Source organism: Adiantum capillus-veneris, chromosome 27 (genome assembly GCF_014529385.1).
Source record: "Adiantum capillus-veneris isolate H3 chromosome 27, ASM1452938v2, whole genome shotgun sequence".
Taxonomy (NCBI): domain Eukaryota; kingdom Viridiplantae; phylum Streptophyta; class Polypodiopsida; order Polypodiales; family Pteridaceae; genus Adiantum; species Adiantum capillus-veneris.
In genome coordinates, this window is record NC_140957.1 from 108,518,842 (window position 1) to 108,545,097 (window position 26,256).

Here is a 26,256-nt window from a genome sequence, read left to right on the forward strand (position 1 = left end):
ACAACTATGCACTGCAAAGTCAGTTTTTGGCCTGTTCGGGGTCCGTTTGAGGTCAACTAAAAGGCCAAGGGTGCCCAAGTAATAAAGCTAAGTGTGGGAACTGAAAAAACAGAGAGAAGACCAGAAAAAACGTGGAGAAGAGAGGAGGAACAGCCGCAACTGTGTTTTTGGTGTTTTTGGTGTTTTTGGAGCCTATTTTGGCCGTAAACTGCTCATCCGAGGTCGGATTTGAGCACTTTGACATTGTAGAGTGGGGTTTTGGGCCGTTCCAGACGCGATGGCGCTCTCCATTTTGCCAAATTCCTCACTCTTTTTCTGTTGTTTTTGTTGTGTAAGTTTCTCCTATGAACGAAGCTTCTGCTCCAATTTGTGATTGTATCTGACATCTTTTACCCATATTGTGTGAGCTATTTGCCCCATTGGTGTTGGCCCAAGCTCAATTGTATCTAAACATCAGAAATTCTCCTCTTTTGAGCTGAGTTTTTTGGGTGTGTGTGTGTGTGTGTGTCTCTGTGTGGAGTGGGCAAGTGGATAGTCTCTCTCCTCTCACTCCATCGGTGTGTTCCCTGTCTCGGCCAGGTGTGTTGTGTAAGCCGAGTGGTGCCCCATAGTGTGTGTGTATATCTTCCCAAGAGTGTGTGTCGGGTCGTTATAGAGACGTTCTGTGTGTTTCCATCCCGCCCACATTCTTTTGGCGTCCCCACGGAGGATCTTCTTCGAGTACCTTCTGCTTCGAGCTTCAGCTTCGAGATTACAGATTACAGGTTGCAGTTTACAGTTTATAGGTTACAGGTTACAGGTTACAAGGACAAGTACAGGTACAAGTGATTCACACAGGTACAAGTAGCTGGAGTACAGTGATATACTAGCAGAGGTGTCACTTGCAATTGTTGTGGGTATGCATCATTTGGCGCTTGTTTGAGCGCATTGTCTGCTGGTATTGTACGTTACTTGTGGAAACTGCCAATTGTACGCCTTTGTGGAGCCATATTTTGGTTTTATTTGGCAGTCCCAGCCATTTCTGAGACTTGGTCTGGAAGATAGTCATTTCTGAGATTTGACTATACGAGATTTGCATAAGCCTTCGTGTGAGGGTCGATAGCGTGAGGTTTTATTGAGCTGGGGGATTCTCAAATGTGGAGATCCTTTCGGTGATACAGGTAGCTGGAGCACCCTTTTTGCGACCTCGCCATAGGCTATGTATTAGTGATTCCTACTTGATGCTCGGGTTCTATTGTTGGCAGTTTATGCATACATATACAGTCTATATTTTGGGTTCCTACTGCTCTACTTCTGGGACTCTGCCAAAATTTTATGATTACTGGTCTTTTGGTCTTTTAAGCCATTTATGTTGTTATGCTACTGAAATACAGGTGTGCTTTCTTGGGAGCTGCATGGTTGGCTTTAATGGATGATCAAAATGGTCCTCAATTCACTCCTTTTCATTTAACTCAAAGAATCCAGATAAATGTTTATGTGTCCAGGAAGATTTTTTTCCAGCAGCGCATAGTCTTTATGTTCGGGCCAAGAAGATTAAGAGAGATATTGGAATATCCTTTGCCTGTTGTAATTCCGATGATTAACTATGAAAACTCATTTGATGTGCATGTGTTTGTCCTTATCTAAAGTTGAGCTCCATTGAAGTTTCTGGGGATTGGGGTCAGTAAAAAGTTTGGGTTCTGGTACATGTGTTCGAAGGGGTTCTCAAAGCATTGAACTTGGGTATCCATGGCTTTCTCTTATCCGGAGTTTCATGGAAGAAGTGATGAAGATGTGGAAGACTTTTTGGAAAAGATGGAGGTTGTCTGCATTAGCAACCAAATTCATGACCCTGCAGAGATGTTACGTCTTCTCCAAATTTGTTTGAAGAGTGATGCACGAGTTTGGTCCAAAGCATTTGAAGAGGAGTTGCGTGCGGCGGATCCACCTGTAAGATTGAGTTGGGACAATCTAAGGCATGGATTGGAAGTGGAGTTTGTGAAGATAGAAGATCCTGACAAAGTGTGGTAAGAAGTACAGGGTTTGGTGCAAAAGGAAGGTAAGCCAGTAGATGTGTATATACGTAAGTTCTCATTGGCATGGGAGAGGATGTGTAAGGCCTTAGCACCACAAGTACCCCCGCCTGACATGATGAAGAAGGACAGGTTCCTGGCTGGTCTTTGGGAGAATATACGTTGGAGAGTGGAGCTAAAGAAGCCTAGGACATATGAAAATGCACTAGAGGTAGCAAGGAACAAAGAGTGGAAGCTGAGAAAAATGAGTCAGTTAGGGGTGGAGTCTTTGCCCATGAGGTCTGAATTTCAGCCTATGGATTCTTTGCAAGGTCACAAGCCAGCGGTTCATCATGAACCAATGGTTCCTGTTACTCCTCAGGTTATACCAGCAGTGGTTACTACAGCTGTGCAAGATGATGGGCTAAGGCAAGACATGAGGCAAGTGGTAGATTTAATAAAGAATCTCAGCCTAAACATGCTAAGTCAAGTGGGAAATAATCGAGGTCGAGGGAGGTTTGCAAATCAGCCAGGAGGTGAAGAAAGATCTAGGAATAGTGTTGGACAACGCAATGGTAGGTTTTGGAGGCAGACGCCCACATGTTATAATTGCGGAGAGTTGGGCCATATCAACCCGCAATGTGATAAGCCACCAAGGATGGGGGGAGACATGTATCCATTGCCAAGACAGGTGCTAACTACGTCCAATGATTATGGCATTGAAATTAAGGGAGAAGAAGGAACCAGTGGGTTAACCAAGGAGGAAAAGGGAAAGACAAAAGTTATAAGTGTAGTCACCTTGGAGAAGGCATCAAAGCTAGAGGATACATTAGTGATGCCTATTGGGAAGAGGACCACAGAGGAAAAGGAAGGAAGAAGTGCCCCAGGTCCTAGTAAGAAGAAGGGAAAGAGCCATGAAGGCAAGGATGTCAAGGCCAAGAGGAAAAGAAGGGCTCGTCGTAAGTTTCATGTTTTAGATTTTCCACTAGGGGATGGGCAATTAAGCTATGACTTGAAGGAGGATCTGACAAGCAGGAAGACAGATGTTACTTTTGGGCAGCTTATAGAGATGGTGCGTAAGCTAAAGCGACAATGGAAGAGGATGGTTAACCCAATGGAGAAAGAGCCAGAGAGAGGTTCAATAAAGGTGTTGGCGATGGATGAGCTACCAAACATTTGTCCAATAGTAGATGTGTGGCATAAAAGAAAAAATCTGGGACAAGGTTATGTGGATGGCGGAGCCCAAATATGTGTCATAACACACTCATGCGTTGAAAAGATGGGTCTTACAGTGACTGGGGTGTCAGGCTTCCGGATCAGATTGGCAAACCATCAAAAAGTAAAATGTTTGGGTGTTGTAAAGAGCTTAGAAGTGGAGGCGTATGATGCGAAGGCAGTGGTTGATTTTCATGTGATGCCAGCAGGGTTGGGAGCATATCCTATTATACTGGGCAGACCATGGTTACGTACAGTAGGAGCTGTTCAAGATTGGCGACGTGGTACGATTAGCCTCTATGGAAAGACAGGTGCCAAGAAGCTATATAATATGGACACAAGGAAACGATTGGAGTATCTCTATGAAGATGAGGATGAGTCTAGTGATGAAGACTATTCCACGGTGTCTGACGAGAATAGTGATAGTACTACCAGCAGTGATGAGGATGCTGATGTTGCATTTCTTTTGATGGACAAAGGAATCCAAGAGTCTCGTGTAGTCGCATTTGCAAATGAGGTTGAAGATGAAAGTGAAGGGCCTTATAAAGTGATTGAAGGGCTGATGCAAACCAAGGTTGAATTGTCCAAGAAGCAGGAATTGATGACACAAATGATCAGTGGAGACCTCTCAACTATGGAGAAGGAGATGTATTTGCACATGCTGGCTAGTTTTCCTGATTTGTTCATTACTTCATATGAAGAGATCAGAGGGTTCAAAGGAGAAGAGATGCATATAGAGCTGAAAGAAGATGCTAAGCCAGTGCGGCAAAGGGCCAGTGCGGCAAAGGCTAAGAAGGATGGGCCAAGAGCAAATGGAAGCCTTGCAGGAAGAGGTGGACAAGCTATTGAAGGCAGGGTTCATAGTCCCAGTGGAGACCACAGAATGGGTCTGTCCAGTAGTAGTCAGTCCAAAGAAGGATGGGAAGTGGAGGATTTGTGTAGATTTTAAGCCCTTAAACGCAGCCACTAAGAAGAACCCATATCCTCTTCCATCCATTGATCAGATCCTGGATTCAGTGGCAGGTTATGAGAGGTACAGTGCGTGTGATGGTTTTTCAGGCTATTTTCAATTGAAGATTGCTCTTAAAGACCGAACAAAAACAACTTTCATTACGCTATGGGGCTGCTATTGCTACACAGTATTGCCATTTGGGTTGACAAATGGACCATCCTTTTATCAAGAGAGCAAATTGGGTGTTGGAACCATTCATTGGTAGTTGTGTTAAAGCTTTTATGGACGACTTCTGTGTCTATAGCAGTAGGGCTTAACATCATGAGAAGTTGCAGATGGTATTGGCTCGATATGATGAATATGGAGGACAACTAAATCCCAAGAAATGTCATTTAGCACAGCCAAGGGTGAAATTATTGGGCCATATGGTGTCAGAAAATGGCATTGAGGCCGATCTAGACAAGGTTAAGTCTATTATCCTTCTTCCATCACCTACGAGTACTAAGCAATTGGCAACCTTTATACACAAAGTGAAGTACATGGCACGGTTTATTCCATTGTCTTCTCAGCTTCTTTATCCATTACAACAAGTGGCAAAGCATGATCCATTGCAATGGGATGACAAGTGTGAAGAAGTGTTTCAAGAGGTAAAAGAGGTGTTAGGGGGGTTGTCAGCCATGCAGGCTCCTGATTGGGAGCAAGTGTTTTACGTAAATCCATCAGTAGGGGATGATGCCATTGGAGCCATGCTATTGCAAAAGGGGAAGGGCAACCATTATATGAGGCCCATGTATTGTGCAAGCCGAGTGAAGTTGGTAGCAGAGAGAAAATTCTCCGAAGTAGAGCTAGTGATGGCCAGTGTAATATTTGCTTGTCGACGATTTCGTCATTACTTGCTACCACGACCTTTTGTTTTCTTGAGGAGTTACGCCTTTTTGCCACAGTTAATTAATGGCACTAACATGTCAAATGTGGTGAAGAAATGGGTAATTGAGCTGCAAGAGTTTGAGTTCTCTTTTCTAGTGGAAGACAGTACAAGGGCTACCCTAGCTGATTTGCTAACTTACAAGGAGAATCCCCTTCTTGTTAAGGAAGAGGTGGTGAGAAAGGTAGTTGAAGAAGTGCCACATTTCCTCTCGACTATGGATATCCCCTTTCTGATGCACCCGTCACCCACCTTGTGACGCATCAAGAATACCCCTCACCTAGTCCTTTCCTACCGAACTTACGGTACAATCTCCTTCACGATGCTCTCTCTATGTCACCCATCCTATGACGCATCAGAGATGTCCGTTCCCGGATGGTCGGATACTTCTTTACTGATGCTCCCTGTCACCCATCCGTTGTGACGCATCAGAAGTACCCGTTCCTGGTGGCCTTACAGATATTCCCTTTCACAGTGCTCCTGTCATTACTTTGAATGACGCACTCGGGATACTCTGTACTCGGATGTCTCCAGTGAGAAAAACCCTCTCACTTAAAATTCCAATAATTCATTTAGAATTATTTTCTTGGTGTTCCAAGAGAGAAAACCCTCTCACTTATAAATCCAATAATTCATTCAGAATTATTTTTCTGTCAAATAAAGCCAATTTAGCAATATCCCTCTCACTTATAAACAGTTGTCCTCATCTGTAGAGGTCCAACTGAACTGCCGGGGAGAAATCGGAAAGATACCAAATCTTGCTCAATGGTGAGTTGAGCTAGTCCTTTCTCAAAAGAGAACTTAAAAATTAAATTAAACAATAATTCAATGATTCAATACTTACCTTACCGGTTTATGTCTTTCCTCTAGTACCTCGAGGATATCCTTCACCTTTCATTAAAGCTACGAGCCATGTAAGAATTCGTCATTCGCATCTTTCCAACAGATCGGAAGTTTCCTCATGCGAGAATCTGTTAACTCAATTCCACCTTCTCAATTCCGAGAAGAATAATCCTCTTAGAAATCAATTTAGGTCTATGTCCTTGCGCATAACCTTGCGCTATTAGTCCTGAGGATATTGAACCTCTTATGTCCTCCCACATAGGGAATGCCCAAATCATAGAGCATTAAGCTCGATGTCTTTCTTTTACGATTTGCAATCACCTTAAAGAAGGTTCTTGTTCCGGGCCGTCGCTCAACGTAGGCGGACGGTTCCAATCCGAAGATTTCTTGTGCACGGCGGCACTTTCTCTAATCTTTTCTCCTGCAAGTTATTACAACCAACAGTGTTTTCTCGACGCCCATTAGCGTCTCTTCCTTACAAAATCATCAAAAATGATTCACCTTGCAAGCATCAATGACGACTTGCTGTCACAAAGTGATGACGTGGCGGATAGCAGAAACCCTAATTTCTGCCAAAAACCCTAAAATTCTTGCAAACCCTAATTTCTACCAAAAACCCTAATTTCTGGAAATCGCAGAGGCGGAATATTAAAAAAAGAAAGAGAAAAAGAGAACTTGCTTTTTTACTGACTCTCATTGAGAGAGAGAGAGAGAATCTGCTTTTGCTTTGAAGCTTTTGGGGCCCTGCTTTTGGGCATCCCTTGTAACCTTTAAATTAGTGGTGAGGGCCTCACTTCTCAGAGCATCTGGACACAGAGTCTGAGAGTGAAACCCTAACCGCTCTCTTGTACTTTGATGATTGACTAATATAAAAAGAAATACCGAAAGGGGCGCCAGTCTTTGGGGCCAATATCTCTAGGCACGGAACTCCGCCGGGCCAGTGCAAATCTATTGTGATATGTGAATTGTTTTGAAGTGGTTATTTGGTGCTGTCGCGGTTGATTCTTGACTTGGAGTGTCCAAGTCTGTTACAGTGGTATCAGAGCACAGCCGATTTCTCTTCTACGGGAAATCCGATCCCCGAATTTTTTTTCCGCGGCACCTATGGCTTCAGGCAATGATCAGTCGACTCCCTCTGCATCTGGAGATGCGGGCTGGGATCACAACGAAGATTCAGACAGAGAGTATGGCCCGCCTCCGCCTACTTAGGCAAAGCAAAGAGAGATGGAGCGTCGTCGATTGATTGGCGATGCAACAAAGATGATGCTCAATTTTGCCAAGGACCCAAAGATGGAAAAATATATGAACCATACCTCTTTGGAAGACGTACAGATGGAGTGGCAGAGAACCACAACACCACTCCCGAAACCCGCTCTCAAGAAACCTTCTGCCTCCAAGAAAATATACGGAGAAGAAACTGGAGAACGTGGTTGATGCACGGATTGCTCAGCTTTTCGACGTGCAAAAGAAGGATAAAAAGCACGGCAAAAAGCAGAAGAAAGGCACTAACTTCCCGGGATATTTGGGTCGTCAGTCGACATTTGACAAGGCAAAGAAACAGAAGAAGCGTGTTCGATTTCAAGGAGTACCCAGTTCTTCTTCTTCTAACAGTTCTTCTAACTCTTCAGATTCGAGCGAAGAAGACAGAAAAGGTAAAAAGCGAAGCAAGAAACAAAGCCAACCAGTATGACTTTCTCGAAGATAAAAGCAAGAAAGTCCGAGAGTTTAAGGAAGGTGGCCACTCGATCAAGTTTGATACTTTTCAGGATACTCAGATGCTTCGAAGGCTTTGTCTTTTATACAGCAGTTTGACATCGCTTTCGCGAGAGTACGCTATTCAGAGCACTCCAAGATTTGGAGAGTTGTCTCTTACTCTAAGGGGAATGCTCGTACTTGGTGGTCCACGCTTCTATTAAGCAAGACTATGCCAGTTACATGGCTGAAATTCAAGAGGTTTTTTTATTTCTTCTTGGTTGACTCAAGAGTTTGAGCGAGATATACGAGCTGCTTGGAACCATCTTCGGATGACCAAGAAAGATACAATCAATGCTTATTGTGAAAGATTCTGGAGCTCTTTTCTACCCGCCTCTTCATTCAAGAAGATCTCATTCAGAGAAAAGATTGAGCGGTTTACCTTGGGTCTACCTACAGAGATCCAAGATCACTGCTTGGAACAGAAGTCAGCTTCTATTCAGGAGTTGATGAGTCATGCGAAGCGGGGCTTTGCCATTCACTCTGGCAGTTTGACCTACCCCAGAGATAAGGCCATGACACAACGAGCCGAACAGACTTCTGGGAATGAAAGTAGAAAGAAGAAGAGCAACCCAGAGAAAAAGGATGCACAACCCAAGCTTACTCCGGAGGAGAGAGCTCGCTTCATCAGAGAGGGGAAGTGCTTTGGATGCGGGGAACATGGACATATCTCCGCGAAGTGCCCTAAAAAGGCACAGAAAGAACAGAATGATAAAGACGAAGACAGGTCTGAGAGTTCGAGAGCAGCTGAGAAATGTGGCAGAAAAGACAGATAGAAAAGCAGAACTGGTACCACATGGCGTGAGACCTGCACCGAATCTAATGAATGAAAGTACAAACTTTGCCACTTTTGGGGCAAAGTGAAGGATCAGGAAGCCCTTTTGAAGGAGCCAAGGCCAACTTCTTTTCACTTGGAATTGGCGGCTCGATTTGGAACTACGCCCGACAGACTGACGCCACAGGCGGAGGTAGTTCGACTGGCACCCAGATGGGATGTTGCCATTACACTGAGCATTAGCAAACTTCGTTTGCAATGACACGGGTGTTCAGGGCACGCGAGTGACATTCTACTCGGGATCCCTTGGTACCACAAGAACTACGCCGTGGTTGACTACCGGGCCGAGAAAGCGACTTTGATAAATGAAGGGCTTAGAGATTGTACTTGATGAACTTCAGTCTCTTACTCATTCTTTTGGGAGAGAACTGAACGCTGGATAAAGGTTGAATATGTTTTGACCTGATCAAAAGAACGCCAAGATTTTTCTCCACACTCATGCCGATTGCTTTTCAGAGGGCCTGAAGATCAAGCCATTTGATCTGATACCTGGAAGCATGCCACCGAATCGGCCACCTTATCGTGTGAGCCGAGTACAGAATGAAAAGATTATGAGCCGAGTGAAAGACCTCTTGGAAAAGGGTCTTGTCCAGCCTAGTACTTCACCGTATTGCTCTCCAGTGTTGTTGGTTTTGAAGAAAGACGGATCTTGGAGAATGTGTATCGATTATAGAGCTCTCAACAAATCACCATCAAGAACAGATTTCCGATTCCTAGGATCAATGATATACTCCACAGGTTACACGGATCCTCGTGCTTTAGCAGGATTGACTTGAAGAGTGGAAATCATCAGATCAGGATAGCGCCAGGAGATGTCTACAAGACAGCTTTTCGGACGACTTTTGGGTTATTTCAGTTTATGGTGATGCCTTTTAGCTTAACCAATGCTCCTGCGACATTTAACCGGATGATGGACAGGATTTTTCGAGAGTACAGACTATTTGTTGGCACTTTCTTTGACGACATCATTGTTTTCTCCAAGAATGAGGCAGAACACAGAGATCATCTGCTTCAAGTCTTTCAGGCATTACGAGATCACACGTTAGTGATTAATGCAAAGAAAAGTGAATTTTTCCTACCAGAGATACACTTTTTGGGACACATTGTGTCAGCAGTAGGAGTGCAAATGGACCCGGCCAAGATAGAGACTATCCGTGATTGGCCCGATTTGAGGAATGTCCATGAAGTTTGAAGCTTCTTGGGACTGTGTTCGTACTACAGGCGGTTCATACGAAAGTTTGCAGAGGTTGCTTCTCCTTTGCATACCTTGACACAGAAAGGAGTACCTTTTTCGTGGGGACCCACAGAGGTGACTACCTTTCAGACACTGAAAGAGAAATTGACTACGGGACCTATTTTGACTTTGTTGGACATGCACAAGTCATTTGAAGTATATTGTGATGCTTGTGGTTGTAGTCTGGGTGCGGTCTTGATGCAAGAAGGCCATGTCATAGCTTACGAGAGCCGTTTGTTCTCTAGGCCGGAGATGACAGCACAGATTTATGAGAAAGAGCTTTTGGCGGTTATCCATGCTCTTACTCAGTGGCGGCATTACCTACTCGGAGCGGATTTTACTGTCTTTACAGACCATCAGAGTTTGCGCTACTTCTTGTCACAGAAACAGCTTTCGGAAATCAGATGCGGTGGACGAACATCTTGTCATAGTTCCACTTCCAGATTGTCCATGTGCAGGGACAGAAGAATGTGGTGGCAGATGCTTTGTCTCGAAAACCGTTGGTTCTGGCTATTTCCGCGATACATCATAAGAGCTTCGAGGATATGGTCGATCAGTATGCCACAGATACAGATTTTGCAGATATTTTCGCACGGATACGGGATGGGCAGACAACAGCTGGATACTCCCTTCGGGAAGGCTACTTGATGAAAAAGACTATGTTGTGCGTTACACAGCCGTTGAGGGAAAAGGTTATGACTGAATGCCACTGTCCACCTTTTACGGGTCACCGCGGCATTGCTACCACCATGAAGGGGGTAGAGAAATACTTCTTTGGGCCGAGACTCAAAAAGGATGTGGAAGAGTTTGTGCGCAGTTGCTTGGTATGTCAGAAGGTCAAGTTTGACAGGCATAAGGCACAGGGATTGTTACAACCTTTACCCGTACCCACCCACCCCTCGGAAAGTATTGCAATGGATTTCATTTTTGATCTCCCAAGAACACAGAATGATCACGATGATTTTCCGATTACATGGCACGTCTGAGACGATTGTCTCCGACAGACACCCCAGATTTATGAGTTTGTTTTGGAAGGCAATTTGGGAGAACATTGGCACGCAGTTGCAATTCTCGTCATTGTTCCACTTGCAGACTGACGGGCAATTTGAGATTGCCAATTCAATGATTTTAGATTTATTGAAGTCTTGTATCTCGGATCAGAAGACTCGATGGGAAAAGAACTTACCTTTGGTGGAATTTGCCTGCAATAACACGATACACTCTTCGACGGGGAAGATGCCATGTGAGATTGTTGAAAGTGCTGCGAAGGTTCCATCCTTCCTGAGCACGAAAGATTAGATATTTGAAGCGGATGAATATTCGCGAGATTTGGATACGACTTTTGCCAAGGTTCGCGAGACTTTGCATAAGTCTCAAGAACGACAGAAAAAGGCAGCGGATCGCCATCGTCGCGACATGAAATTGAAGGAGGATGATTGAGTGCTCTTACGTTTTGAGAAGGCACGCCTACGAAAGAAAAAGGGAAAGGAGAGGCTTTTTCCAAAGCTTAGTATGTGATACTGCGGACCTTTCCAGATCACTGACAAGATAAATGATGTCTCCTTCCGATTGGAACTGCCAGATACTTGGAGGATTCATAATGCATTGCATGTGAGTCTCTTGAACCCTGTTAAGGGTGATGTGCCTGATGATAGGGAGCGTGATGAGCAACCCGCAGTGGAAGAAAACGAGGAGATCCTTGTTCCTGAAAAGATTTTGGCACATAATGATATGAAGAAAGGTAAAGTCCAAAGGCGGTTCTTGGTTTAGTTCAAGAACTTTCCTGCATTTGATGCGAAGTGGATGGAGGAGGAGGACCTAGCAGATACTCCTCGGATTGTGAAACTTTACCTCGATGTTTTGGTTTAGCATAGTCTACTCCAAACGGAACCCAGAATTCAGCTTGGCCGGAGATCTGGTGCAGTGGGATGCACAAGAGGGGAGTCACTCCGCTCCTTTGTCAACAGATGCCTTGATTTTGATACTAAAGTCACTGATGTCTCTTTGAGCTTCAGGGATACTGAGAGCTGACAGTATTCTGCTGGATGACTTTATAAAATGGAATTCCTGATTATGATACTGATTTGTTCTTGACTTCTTGTGAGTGCAGGAACTGATAGACGAAATGACTGCACCATTTTGGTCTACTTGATCTCGAATAGACATGGTTGCAATAAGGGTTAGTCAATCGGACATCGATGAGGTCCCGATTGGACCTAGATGTGATTGCTAGCTACATTGCCGATAAATCATGGTCTAAGATCCGAATGAATGTTGAATGTCATGTGATGTCCTGTGATCTCTGGTGATGTCCTGTGATGTCGTGTGATGTCCTGTGATGTCGTGTGATGTGACTGTCGATTTTGTACATGTGCTAGATGTGTGTTCCTAGTACGTAGGTACTAACAGTCAGTATCTGCTAAGACGGTTTATGGCTTTTGTCGGTTTTGCAGGCGTAATCGCGGTCGATTACAATGCTTTCAAGAGGGGGGTATGTCACAAAGTGATGACGTGGCGGATAGTAGAAACCCTAATTTCTGCCAGAAACCCTAAAATTCCTGCAAACCCTAATTTCTGCCAAAAACCCTAATTTCCGGAAATCGCGGAGGCGGAATATTATTATAAAAAAAAAAGGGGGGGGGGAAATTTTGAGCGACGCAAATCTCAGCTTTTCGCTTTGATTTGGGAGAAAGAAAGAGAAAAAGAGAACTTGCTTTTTTACAGACTCTCATTGAGAGAGAGAGAGAATCTGCTTTTGCTTTGAATCTTTTGGGGCTCTGCTCTTGGGCATCCCTTGTAACCTCTAAATTAGTGGTGAGGGCCTCACTTCTCAAAGCATCTGGACGCAGAGTCTGAGAATGAAACCCTAACCGCTCTCTTGTACTTTGATGATTGATTAATATAAAAAGAAATACCGAAAGGGACGCCAGTCTTTGGGGCCAATATCTCTAGGCACGGAACTCCGCCGGGCCAGTGCAAATCTATTGTGATCTGTGAATTGTTTTGAAGTGGTTATTTGGTGCTGTCGCGGTTGATTCTTGACTTGGAGTGTCCAAGTCTGTTACACTTGCAAAATCTCAAGCAGATAGGATTCTAGCCATAGCATTTTCTGAACGTACATTCAAACCCGGTTCACAATAGAGCAAACCCTCTTTGATTCTTAGGGATGTTCTCCCATATGTAATTCTTACCATTTTGAAACGGTTGGCGAATTATACTCTTACGAACATAATAGTTCGAATTTATTCCAGCAGCGTGTAAATGCTACTTGACCTGCTTATGGAGAAACATATACCGCAACCAAAAGTTGATACTGTAATGATAAAAGCACATGGCGTACTCAATGATCAACGACCATCAGAAAACCTCTTCTCCGTAGAGAAACTCAAATTTCTTCTACCAAACACATCTCAAAGAGAGATTCTCGTGTCGGAATATCCTTGGCGCAAAAAGGCGCTCATGAGAGTATAACAAACTCCTGTCCAGTTCCTTAGCATAGGTCTGCATCTTCGTGTGTTATCCATGTACTCAAAAGTGTACATAATTCTTAAGCTGTGTTAAAGTTTCGGTGAACTTGGGAAATTACCTTCCCTCCGTAAGATCCTTAGAGCGAAGACGCTCAACTTGATGATCACTTGGCTCGATCTTAGGGCAAAACCCGCTCATCAAATAATCTAGGATTTTAATCCTTGGATTCCTCAAGCACAGGCCGTAGTCGTCACTTGTTCCTTCCCTCGTAAAAAGAGTGTTCATTGACTTGTGCAAAAAGCACTACCATATCTTCCCTTACCGGGTAGGGGGTGTGGGCTTAAAGAGTACTCAAGCTTCATGAAAGCTTTTCTTTGCTTGAAAACTCAGAATGGTTCCTTCATAATTTCCTACCCACAATAGCAGGTAATTTGGTGGAGAACTACTGGATACCAAATCAATCATGGACCTTCTGGATGGTTAAGCAAAGCAGTTCATCATATAAACAATGTTCTGACTCAACCTTACTCTCATAAACACTCGAGAGTGATTGTTCTGGTTAGACACAACCATACCTCGTACAAAAGAGCAAACAAGCATAATACACTTTATGATTTCCTCAAAGATGTAACTTTGATTAAAAACCTGCCCTCTCACTTAAAGTTCAAGGGTCTTCTATTCAAGAACTCAGGAGTTAGATTTGATTCCCTTACTCCAAACTTTCTGTGTTCAATGTTTTTCGTCCCACCACAGGGATTGGTTTCTATGTACACTAAGGTGTACACTTTCAACTTTGTACTGCTGACTCCACCATCTGCTGCAAAGTATCTTGAATATGCATTTACAAAATTCGGGCAAAAGTCCTTTGTTGAATTTGTTAATCTTTCCTTCCTCGGAGAGGATCAAGAATGGAGCTACCTTGGCAAGAGTGAACCACTACTTGCTTTGACTCGCTCGTGTTCCTACAATCTTCTTGAATGCCTTCCTCAAAGCGTAGAGGAAAAAAATTTGTCCGAAAATTCAGCTTTGAATTGAATCCAAGTCTTGTTGAAAGTTCCTTGCAATATACCACCAAGTACTTGCAGTAGCCCTTAGGTGTTTGGTCACATGCCTCACCTTCGACGCTTTTCAGAAATTGCCGCTTGCAAAGGCAACTTCAAACTGTCGAATGAAAGCGTTAGCTTTTGGGACATCTTCCCATCAGTCAAAAGTATCAAACTTGACCGGAGTGTTCTGAGGTCTAAAGACCTTCTTCATATCCTTCACAGAATGATGGGATTTCTTGGCTATGGTTATGGATTGATGTTCATGGATATTTTCTGGATTCTGAAGGATCTCGAGCATTCCGCTCCTTGGATTCTCTAGGTTCTTGAGCATCATGCTCTTGCTGCCTTCTCAGAGAATCCCAAGTCTTGTGTCGACTTCTTGCAGAGAGAAAAAAATTCAAACTCTGCGAGCTTTTTCCTGCAGGACTTAGGTTTCCGCCTACTTACTTCTCTGTTGGCTTGTCATGGCTTCTTCACGTATCTTCCCAAAGTCGTCCTCCTTTATAGAGAAAGAGAGGAGACCATGCTCTGATACCACTGTCACAAACGGGAGCGCATAACAATATAAAATATACTCAGATAAATAGAATTTATCTCTTAATATTGAAGCCAAAGGATATAGAGAGAAATCGATAGAGAGAGAGAGAGAGAGTGAGAAGATCGACACGGTACTGGGGACCAGAAGATGGGCTGGTCCCCCCCTTAAAGAGAATTCTTTATTAGGGAGAATCTTTTTACAAGCACAAGAACCGGAGAAAACCCCTCCGTTCTAAATCTCTGACTCGATGGTCGTTCCTTCCCGTAAGGGAAATCCGAGAGACGAGCTCTCAATCATTTTTCCGTCTGTACTTGGAGTCGAGACTCCGCAGATAATTTCCGAATTCCGGGAACGGAATTCCCAAGCGTAGGCCGAAGCCTTCTCGCTTCTCCTTCGCGATGAAGTATCTGCAAACACACACGCAAACACGCGACAACAATTCGTATGGCGAATCCACAATAGATACCTGTCGCTCTTGCGCGGGAAAGCGACTTCCGTGCTTCTTAGTCTCGCGATCTCTCACGTCTTCTGGCGGCAGAGTCTTCTCTTGCTGGCGTTGGTAACCTCTTTTCAGTGAGGGCCTGTGGTGTTTCTATAGCTTCTTCGCCACGGCACGAATAGCTGCTCGCGTAGAGATCGCGGCCGTTTTTTTTTTTTTTTTTTTTTTCGTTGTTCTGCCAGAAAAAAAGAAAGAGAAAACGCTGGCTGATCTGTTGCCTTATTTATCGGATGGCTGTCCACTTATTAAATGGGCGGCCGGTGTAATTTTAAAAATAGTCTGAATCTGCCCAAAAACTCAATAAAACCTTATAAGTTAAAAACAATGCTTTCACAGCACTTCCCAAGCGTCCCTGGATGCAACCACATGCACAAATGCAATGCAGACATAGATTCCTCGCAGAAAAGCGTTTGCTCTTCCCGGAAAACTCGTTCAAATTTTCCGCTTTTTTTAAGAAAAGCTTCTCAGAACCCATCTTTATTCTTGTGCTTGCGTCTTTACGCGTATTCCTCTTTCCAGTTCGAATTTCCTCTCGACTATGGATCACCTTTCTGATGCACCCGTCACCCACCTTGTGACGCATCACGAATACCCGTCACCTAGTCCTTTCCTACCGAACTTACGGTACAATCTCCTTCACGATGCTCTATGTCACCCATCCTATGACGCATCAGAGATGTCCGTTCCCAGATGGTCGGATACTTCTTTACTGATGCTCCCTGTCACCCATCCGTTGTGACGCATCAGAAGTACCCGTTCCTGGTGGCCTTACAGATATTCCCTTTCACAGTGCTCCTGTCATTACTTTGAATGACGCACTCGGGATACTCTGTACTCGGATGTCTCCAGTGAGAAAAACCCTCTCACTTAAAATTCCAATAATTCATTTAGAATTATTTTCTTGGTGTTCCAAGCGAGAAAACCCTCTCACTAATAAATCCAATAATTCATTCAGAATTATTTTTCTGTCAAATAAAGCCAATTTAGCAACAGTAGGCTCTGTCACAGGACGGGCACCACGTGCCAATAGAAAAGAGCAGACTAAACAGACTTTTAGCACTTCAATAACAACTAAACTGAGAGAGAGAGAGAGAGAGAGAGAGAGAGAGAGAAAGAGAGACGACACCTTGGGCGTCCCTTTCGGTATTTCTTTATACTGCATCAACAAAGTACAAGCCGGTACTCCAGACTCTGCACCTTCTCCCCAAAGCATAGATGTTGTCGAATTGCTGTAGGAACTGCAATGCTTTCTTCCTATCTTTCACCCCAAAAAAGGTGAAAAATTTGACTGTCGTACCGCCATCTTTGAAATCTTTGGGTTGGTTAGGCACGTATCCCGGGTACGGATAATAAGGGTATCCATATGGGGCTCCAACCATTATAGCCTGGTGGCGATGGTGGTGGGGGAGGTGGAGGCAACAACAATGGCAAAGGCGGTTGCATTGGATCTGGGTGAGATGGCTGCACCATATTCCTGAAGACTCCCCCGATTGGAACAGACGGCTGGAAAGGTTGCCAGTTGGAAGCCCTCGTACTTTCTGGTGCCGAAGGAGGAGGTACCACCTGAGGCATCACAGGGGGTAACATGTAATTAAAATTGTCGAAAACTTTGCAGCATCGGAAGATTCTGTTGAGGATGCCGCGAAAGAATGTTGTGAAGCTCGTTGAGAAGAAACTGCAAATATTCTGTTGAATCCATGTCTTGGGTTCTTTATGGCTTATGCCCTGTAAGACATGAGCGGTGCAGACGGGAGAGCGCCCAATGCGCGATGAAGTAAGGGTGGGAGCGGCTAATAAGTCCAGGGTCGGGACCCGAAGATACTTCAAATAAAATTCCAGTAGTCTCTGGTTTGCTCTATCTGCTGTTTTGTAGGACCGGTATGCTTTATTGCATCAACACAGTACAGGCCAGTACTCCAGACTCTGCACCTTCTCCAGGAAGCATGCCCGAGAATGAGCCCATGGCCTCAAATTTAAAGGCCCTAGGCACCAAAAGCAGTTTACATGAAAAGCCTTCAAACTCAAAAGCTTCTGGTCCAAAAGCAATGCCAAAAAGCTGCCAACGTAAATCACGAAAATCCGTACAACCTGCCATGTCAACACTGTCAGTGTGATTTCCGAAGCGTTCGTACTGCAACCACGTCATCAGTTGCGCATGTGTGTGTGGGTGGGTCCTGCTTTATTTTAATTCCTTTGTCCATTGGGGCCCCATCGGACAAAGTCCCCATAAGTTGATAAGACTTCTTCTTCTGTTACTTGTTCTTCTTAAGGTTTAGGCTCCTCGGACAGGATCTGCAAGTTGGCTCCATTCTTCAGGGCTTTGACACGTCAGCAGTTTGTGACATTCCCCTTCTTGAAAGAAGAGTAATCGTCCGTGATTAAAGCATATCTGCGAAACAACTCAAGTTAGCTCAAGAATTTTCGAGGGACATTTCGAGGGTCAATCAGCTTTCTCATTCTAGATTGGAGCTCTTGATATCTTAGGTCATTGGCTTCCCATAAAAATCTAATCCAATAAGGAGTATATTCTCATTCCAAATCATAGCTCTTGATATATTCGTGTAGCAAAATTAGCCATCACCCCAAGACCGCGCTAATCTCTAATGGGTGTTTCGATGCACTCAATTGTTGGAATTAGGGTTGCAGAGAAACACACACAGCTTGGAGAAGATGAAGGAATCTCAAGGCACACAATAGAGAGTGTGTTACTTAGTGTGCAATGGAAAAGATAGATAGCCCTAGAGTGATGGGCGTATATACAATGCACGAGGGAAAAAACTTCCTAAAGAGGGAAAAAATGCCCCGACGGTCCTAGTGTGTTCACACACATCACTACCACATGTATATGGTAACACTCTCTCTCTCTTTGACCAACAAAAAAAACTTTATCTCCCTCCACACACACACACACACACACACACAAAGCTGAAAACAGCCAATTTTCAGCACACATTGAGTATATACAAACACACACTCTCTTCTCTCTCACTCTCATCTCTTTCCCAAGCTCTCTACAACTGAAAATTGTTGTTATTCAGTCACACACACACACCCACTCACTCACATACACACACACAACCTACCATTAATGTGCACTGCACTCTCATAATCACCACCAAACACTCGCACAAATCAGGCCATAAGCCCAAAATAGTTAAATAATAGGCACCATCATCTACACACATGCACATGCTCTTGTGTATATACGCTTCATGCCAATGGCTTCAATGAAGTGACGACCACTGTGAAAACCGCAAAGGCACTCGACTACAACCACTACAAATGACACAATGCAAGGGAGGCTTCTCTGAGCGAAGCATCATGTTACGGAAGCGCCAGTTAGGTGGGGCATGCCTATGTTCATCAATTTCAAATGACAACATCAACCTTGTAATTATCTTTTAATCCACCTACGCCCTTATAATCTCTCTTTTGTGTGTTAACACAACATCAATGTATATTTTTTACTCTAGATTTGAAATCTAAGGCATGAGTGAGAAAAACAAAGACACAATAAATGAAGTCTTGGCCAAAGATAGAGCCATTATCACTATAAGTGGCGGATTTATCTTCTCCAATGACAAACCACCTTTGGTAACCTCTTGTAAAAACCCTCTCTCCTCTCTCAAAAAAGCTAGCTACAAGTAGCATACCTTGTAAAAACCCCATTCCTCTACCCTCTTTTCCCCTCCATCTCTCTCTTCCCCTACTATTTTCTCTATGTGGACCTCTATCACAAGCATCATTGCATCAGACATGGCGGCCCACGGTCACATGGTGTGGGTCACGTCTCAATAAAATAAAGGAAAATTTCACCCTATTTTCCTATATAAGGAGGGGTCTCTATCACCAAAACACAACATCACTCTCACCAAAGCACAATCTCTAAGTTATTAGAGGTTATGAGCATTTTGAGGCGTAGCCACCATGCCTCCACACTTCTTATATAGATAGAAGTGTTAGTCCATGTAAAGGGCATTGGGAAACACCATCACACCACAATGCTAAGGAGGTTATGCACACACAACCTACTCATCATCATCAACCGCCGCCACACCTTGGTGCAATTCAAAGTGGAGGATTTAGCATTCAACAGGAGTGAAGGCTAGCCTCATGCTACTCCTTGACATCATCTTCATGCATCAACGAGGCATTCATGGTCTCCTCCTTCCTCTCTTTCCCCTCTCTATTCATTATATCTCCCCCCCACAAATAATCTACTCTTTTCATTATGTCATCTTTCTATTGTGCCGGATTTGTGAGTATGGTTTATTTATTTCTCTTTGTATGTAGAGGTGTGCGGGTTTGCCACCTTACGGTTGTTTTGTTCTTCTGACTTGCATGTGCGGGCTCACCACCTCTTGTGTGAGTAGTCCACACACCTACATTCACAACTCTCACTATCTATATCCACTTGTTTCTCTGCAACTCATACCACCATTCATAACATATTCAATTGCGTGACATGGTGTGTGGTGTGTTGTATAGTATAGTCATTGCGTCCTAGCTGCATTTCAAGCTAGGTGGTGCCCCTATTGTGTGACTTTCATGATGAGGCCGTCATGCGTTAGCCCTTGTGTTGAGGCCTCCGGGTCTACCTTGCAAATCCGTCTCTCAGCGGGTGTGGACAAATGCATAGGATACGTTCGTACTTGCACAGCATTGTGAACAAGTTGTGTTTACAATAAATCCACTATGGAGAGAAAATAATATAAAAGATCTGTCTAAACCGCGTTGACTCTATGTCATTCAAGTTGCTCCATGGAGAAAGTGTGAAGAATTGGAAGTTGACGTTGTTGGGAAACAAGCAAACTGAAACACCTCTATACTGATGTCACCCAAGAGCGTTGAAAGAGAACTACAAGACGCAAAAAGCTTTGCCAAATCCTTCTGAAACACCACAAGTCCAATAGGAGTAGACCCTTGGGAATTTACTAGCCGTCGCCCACTCAAGAGACTATGTCACATAGGAGCAAAACCTTGCCAAAGCATGGATTTACAGCACACGCCGACCAATGCATATGAAGACAAGAGCCTCTCCTTTCACAATCAAACATCACAAACCCACAACTTTAACATCAATTCCACAATTCATAGATACATGCCCTCCGAATCTGTCTACACACAATTTGCCACTAGGCTACCATAGCCATAACCCTGCAGAGAACTAGTCGTAACTTGATGAGCACAACTCTAATTGGGGCACTTTACAGCTTGAGAGAAAGCTTGAAAAATGAATGGTGAGAAATCTGAAGATGACTAAAATTGATTCCATACGCCCCCATGAGCAAAATTGACGCGAACAGAGAGATGTCCCAACACGACTACACGTAGAGAAGGCTAGTCGGGGCAAAAAACTGCATCCAAGAGAAACAAGGAGACAGAACGAGCTAAAACCTGCAAATTTCTGGATTTTGGCTGAAATTTTTTTAGTTTGTACATGAGTTTTAGTTATATACAAGGCTCACTTCAAAGTGCTTCACATGCAGGTAAATATCTACGTTGGGTACTAATGCAACTATACTGGAACACTCCCCAGTGCCTACACCTAGCAGATACTAGTCGTGCTCATGTGCAATCAGAGGGTATGCAACTAATCTAAGTGCCTCGACATGCACATCCTATGTGCAAGCTCACAAGGGTGCCAGAACACTTCCTAGGTTGTCCTAAACCCTAGAAGTAGGAGTTAGCTTATCGACATGCACTTAGGGTTAGATGTGCACGTGATATTGGAGGTGGAACAGGAGTGGGCAGGCAGCCGAGTGATAAAGGCAACTGGTCCAAAACAAGCTCCATGTCCGTATTTGCTATCTGCTCCATTGGCAATCCGATAGGCGAAACAGGATGGAAGGGCAGCCAAGTGAAGACACAAAAGCAAGGGATGTTACTTGGTCAATGCTGATTCCATCATACCCATCTCTGTCTCTATCCAATTCAAATGAGTTCTGGCTGGGGGTTGTGCAAGTGAGCCGATTCTTCGATATCAAAGACAAAGAGGTTATGCTTTTCTTGAACCTAAATTGTCACAAAAAAGGCTTCCCTGACAAAAGAAGTTGCTTCCACTGACAATCTCCCGATAAGCTATCCAGGTTAGGGATAGGGTAATCCATTAAGAGAGCTCTTTCAAAATTGATGCCCTGCAAGCGTGACCGTCTCATGTAGAGGAATGGCGCCTAGATCAAACCCTTCTGAAGTGCAAATATTTTCCCGTGCTAGTTAAGACAAGCTCCTCTACAAACGAAAAATGCAGATGGAGAACTCTATCAAGCAAACGATAAAAGCACACAAAGAGGCAGAAGAGCCTTTGCAGCCACAGCATTTAGACAAACGAACATGCAAACAAACAGTTCACAAGAACATAACACGATACAGAGACTACCTTGCAATTGGATGCTGAATTATTGTTGAGAGCCGGAGGCAGATTCAGCCCTCCATCCCCATGCGCCAAACCTGCGTCTCTTTCGCTTTCATCTTTATACGGCTCTAGAAGTTGGCACCGGCGGTACTCAACACCGCAGACGAAATGCAGGATCCAGCATCTCGCGCCATTTCTTTGTTCATAAATTAAACTAGTGTGCCATAATTGCCAAAGGGTTCGATTAAATGGTTTAGCAAAACGAACATGATCATGATTGCTAAGGGTGTTGTCACGCGAGGCTTAGTTGTCACTAAGCCTAGAGAGCATGCACCGGTTGCAGCGGGTTGCGAGAGGAAGACCAAGGCGCTAAAAAGAGAGAGAAATCTTAAGCTCACCGGCACAGAAAATGCATAGTTCTGTAACTATGCCTTTTTAGGCATAGTTACACTACCAAGCAAGTCAAAAGTTGCCGCATGTCAAAGCCGGTTGATTGATCCTACAGAAAACTAAGCCTCTTGTGACCATAGCCCAAATGGTTTAGCTACACATGTATTATTCAATCTACTTTATTAAAATTCTATAATGCAGAATATTCCCACCCCCTACTTTTCATCCACAATTTTTTCCCCTCTCACCTCTGACTGCGTGGCAGCCCTGTCGTTTCCTCTCCCTCGATTTCGCCATGCAACAGCCCTACTTTCCTCCTCATTCACCACGCCTCTAATGCCTACTCAAACCCCCCCCCCCCCCCCCCACCCCAAACCCCCGTGCGAGAGCCTACACACTACTCGCGAGAGAGAAACAGTGTCAAAGAGCTATGTGCAGGTTGAGGCATCTCTCAACTTGCAAACAATGCGCTATCTTCCTTCGTGAGGGATAGATCCTACCATATTGGTAGTAAATCTGTTGGCACACACAAAGCGGCACGCAAATGTGCCCTACTCACAGTGCCCAAACTGGAGAGAGAGAGAGAGACAGAATCAATCTTGACAAGTTCTATATCTATTGCGCGAAATCTTGACAGATTCTTCCCTTTGATTTTCTCTTGCACTGACAAGGTAAAACCCAAATACATTTGTGAGAGGTCTAACTCAAAACGCGGCCAGTTTCTTTTCTCTGCAATTGGGGCTAACCATCCCACCACAAAGGCCTCGTTGTCAAATGTCTCGCCCCTTGAATATAGAAAAAAAAATATTGTTTGTTTTTCCAATGCAACTAGTATGCTCTCTTGGCCACCTCATCCGGCCTTGTGACTGCATCGCACACAACCTAGCTCTGCTCTCGCCACCCCTCTTCATCTCCCAAGCCATCTCATCATCTCCCAAGCCATCTCATTAGCATACCATGCTCAGTCTAGATCACGCAATGCTTGCCAGGAATGGATCCGCACCAGATTCCTTCTAATATAGCATTCTCAAAATCGAGGGAAGATACTCGATCGATGACGATGAGCATGTCAACCATGAATGTACAAAATAGGTTATGATAGGCAAACACTTAACTTTGACAAAAAGTGCAATGAATAGGAAAAACTTACTACAATTGTCCTCATGACAAAATGAACCCAATTAGTTAGCAATCATGTTAATATGGTATGGTGTGGGGATGCATGTTACATTCTGCTGCATTTGATCTACTACATTCTATTGTGATGGCTACACAAGGATCTAGGTGCATCGAGACTTTGGACGGATGATGCCGCTGGATTGAATAATCGAAACATAGTGTTGAGTGTGAGACAAGTGTGTAATTTGTGAATTATATGTTTTGTAAATGTATTGTCTTATGGACTCTAGTACATGGGTACATAGAGTCAGTGTCTATTGAAGAAAGTTTTTGTCCTTTAGTTGTTTTGCAGTTGTAATTGAGGACAATTACTTTTCTTTAAGAAAGGGGTTATTGGACAAGCTAGTGATGTGGCACCACCAAGTTTTGACCAATGGAATAGATTTCGCTCGAGGGGCCTAAACCTTAGTAGAAGAAGGAGAAGCACAAAAGGAATCCCAACTTATGAAGTCTCTTTCCTACCCAAAATATAAATTTTCAACATTCATAAAGATTCAAGTAAGAACAATTGAATGAGCTAACAATACACTCTCTCCCACCAACTGGATAATCTATCTACCAAATCTTAAGGTCAAGTTATAACTATTAAAGAAAAACTGATTTGAAATGGTTACTTTTATTGAGATGTATAAAAACTTTTAATTTCAAATGATTTAGAAGAAAAACAGTAAGAATGAGTATGATTCAATAGTCACATTATTCCATTTTATTTATTTTAATTATTGGACAGATTTCCATGAGTTAGAGGCTGCCAGCATCATGTTTTCAATTGGTCAAATAGTCCTCTCTACAAAAGAGATGTTGTTTAAATTTATTGGAAAATATTTATGGCGAGGAAGTAAAGAAATTAGGAAGTTCTTTTGTGTTCTGATTCGTGAAGAACAAAAACCAAAGTCATCCATCAGGATGGTGAACATCTTGCTCAAGGGGGTCACTTAGCATTGTGCATGCACTCCACGAAACCCCTCTCCTCTTCTAAAAGCCTCCCTAAATCCTCATAATGCAAATCTTTATATACAAGCATTGTGGTAGTCTCCACAAACTCTTTGAAGATATGCACAAAATAGTGAATAGGCAAACGCCAACTCAAGCCCATAGACGTAGAAGCTTTAGAAGGAGTTTTGGATATATATTACCATCTTTTGCTTGGAAGATGCTACCGACCATAAATCTGGATGTGGCCACTCCATACTTAGTACGGAAGATACTTTGATGGGTTCAAGCTTCCCATACCCTTGTGTAGAAGAATGTACAATATAAGAGTGAGAATAGAAGAAAATTGTTCTTTGAACCAGTCTGACTCGGCAAAGGTGTGCGAGATTTGTTGCTACAATTTTTGCATGTATAGCTTTGAATGTGCCGGAGAGGTTATGAAGTGGCTACTCCTCCACCAATGTGGGATGAAAATATAACTACAAAATCATGGCAAATCATAATTATGAAGCCATAAAAACATTCCACTGTGATTTCACACCCAACTTTGTCTTCTCAAAACATATACTTACAATGTGCAGGAAATTGAGCTAGTTGTTGCAATTGCATGCTTGACATTGAGAAAACATATTGCACGGTTTTGAACATTGTGAGAGCCAACAACAGATGGTTGCATGTATACCCAAGCACCTTTGGTAAACTCTTGTGGCACCCCTCACCATCTATACATCTTGTGTTGTGGTATAGAAGTGTTGTTGTTGGGATTAAAGCCCAAGTGGCCTCTTATACGGATATGGCCACCCGTCCGCCTAACTCACTTACCTCTAACTCTTTGTATATACTCACTTATACTTTTGTGGATAATAAGGTTTTGGGAGATAACCCTTCAAACGACTTCTCTGCGTGCTGTGTAAGTTCTCTGTGTATCTCTGTGTGTGTGTGAGAGTCGATCCACGCTCCGCCAAGTTCAGTGCGGATTTGCGTAATCGCGCGCGCGCGCACTTTTCAGGCAGATTCTCGATCCGGAGCTTGGAAATTCACACTCGGCGTTCCGGGAGTATGTCCCCCTTTCAAAGCTGTTTATGCTCTCAGAATTTCATTCTGAGCACTACATCAAAAGATAGGTTTTAGCCGCAAAGAAATCCGTCTTGTGTAGATTGGCAAGCAGGAGGTGGTCGGCATCAATATCGGCATCGACATACATCACTCATTCGTCTTCAAAGCATCATCTATAGACCAGGTATACATATATATCATGAGATATATATATTGCAGTATGCATTGCTACTTCTTGTGCTTGCCAGGTTCCAGGGGAGGTGTGGCCATACGACGGCTTGACACCACTGGCATGTATTGCAGATTGATGTTCTGTGATTGTGGGTCTACTAGTTATGAGTCACGCTAACAGACAGATCGCCGCAGCGGTCATAGGACAGTGATTGCAATGTCTATTGTAGGATGTATGCTAGTTCTGGGCAGTTTGCTGAGCCATCTGTGAGGGTCATGTGTGAGGTTTTTTGAAGCCAAGCACTGGGGGCTGGGTTCCAAAGTGTGAGGTGGATTAGGTTGCTGGAGTTCCCCTCTACACGCATCCTCTTCGGCGACTTTTATCCCATAGGATGTATGACTTTGTGTAGACACTGGATTGCATCTTATGCGTCAGGCCGTTGAGGCATTGTTCAGGGTTCAGTCTTGAGACAGATACAGGTTCTGTCATCGCCCAGACAGGAGACAGTGCATGCTTACAGGATAGCATATTACAGAGATTTTCAGATTTGTCACTGGTCAGCTATTTATGGTTGTTTTTTGAGCTATCTTTTGGTTTCCAGAGCTCAATTTACAGGGGAGACTCTGTCAAAATTTTTCAAAATACTGACAGTTCCTGAGGAGAGGTGTTCAACTTGTTGTTTACAGTTTGTTTACTCTGTACAGAGGCCAGCTTACAAGGGAAACTCTGCCGGATTTTTTCTAGAAGTAAACAGTTTGGCAGATATGGCATCTTCTCAAAGTGAGACTCTTTACAACATAAAGAAGTTGGATGGCACAAACTTTCCATTCTGGAAGAAGCAGATTTGGCAGGTTTTGGTGCAGAAAAAACAAG

At 43.7% G+C, this 26,256-nt stretch overlaps 1 protein-coding gene across 2 annotated transcripts in view; it reads right to left on the minus strand.

Annotated features, from left to right (window-relative positions):
* Positions 1-21,877, minus strand: part of LOC147422539 (Alkaline-phosphatase-like family protein) — an 88,331-nt gene extending 66,454 nt beyond the window's left edge. The window contains exon 1 of one of the 2 annotated variants that reach the window (XM_086503024.1): positions 21,678-21,877. The gene's annotated coding sequence lies outside the window, so the exon portion shown is untranslated. The remainder of the gene's footprint in view (positions 1-21,677) is intronic. The other variant, XM_086503023.1, reaches the window with a different exon arrangement.
* Between the last annotated feature and the right edge of the window lie 4,379 nt (positions 21,878-26,256).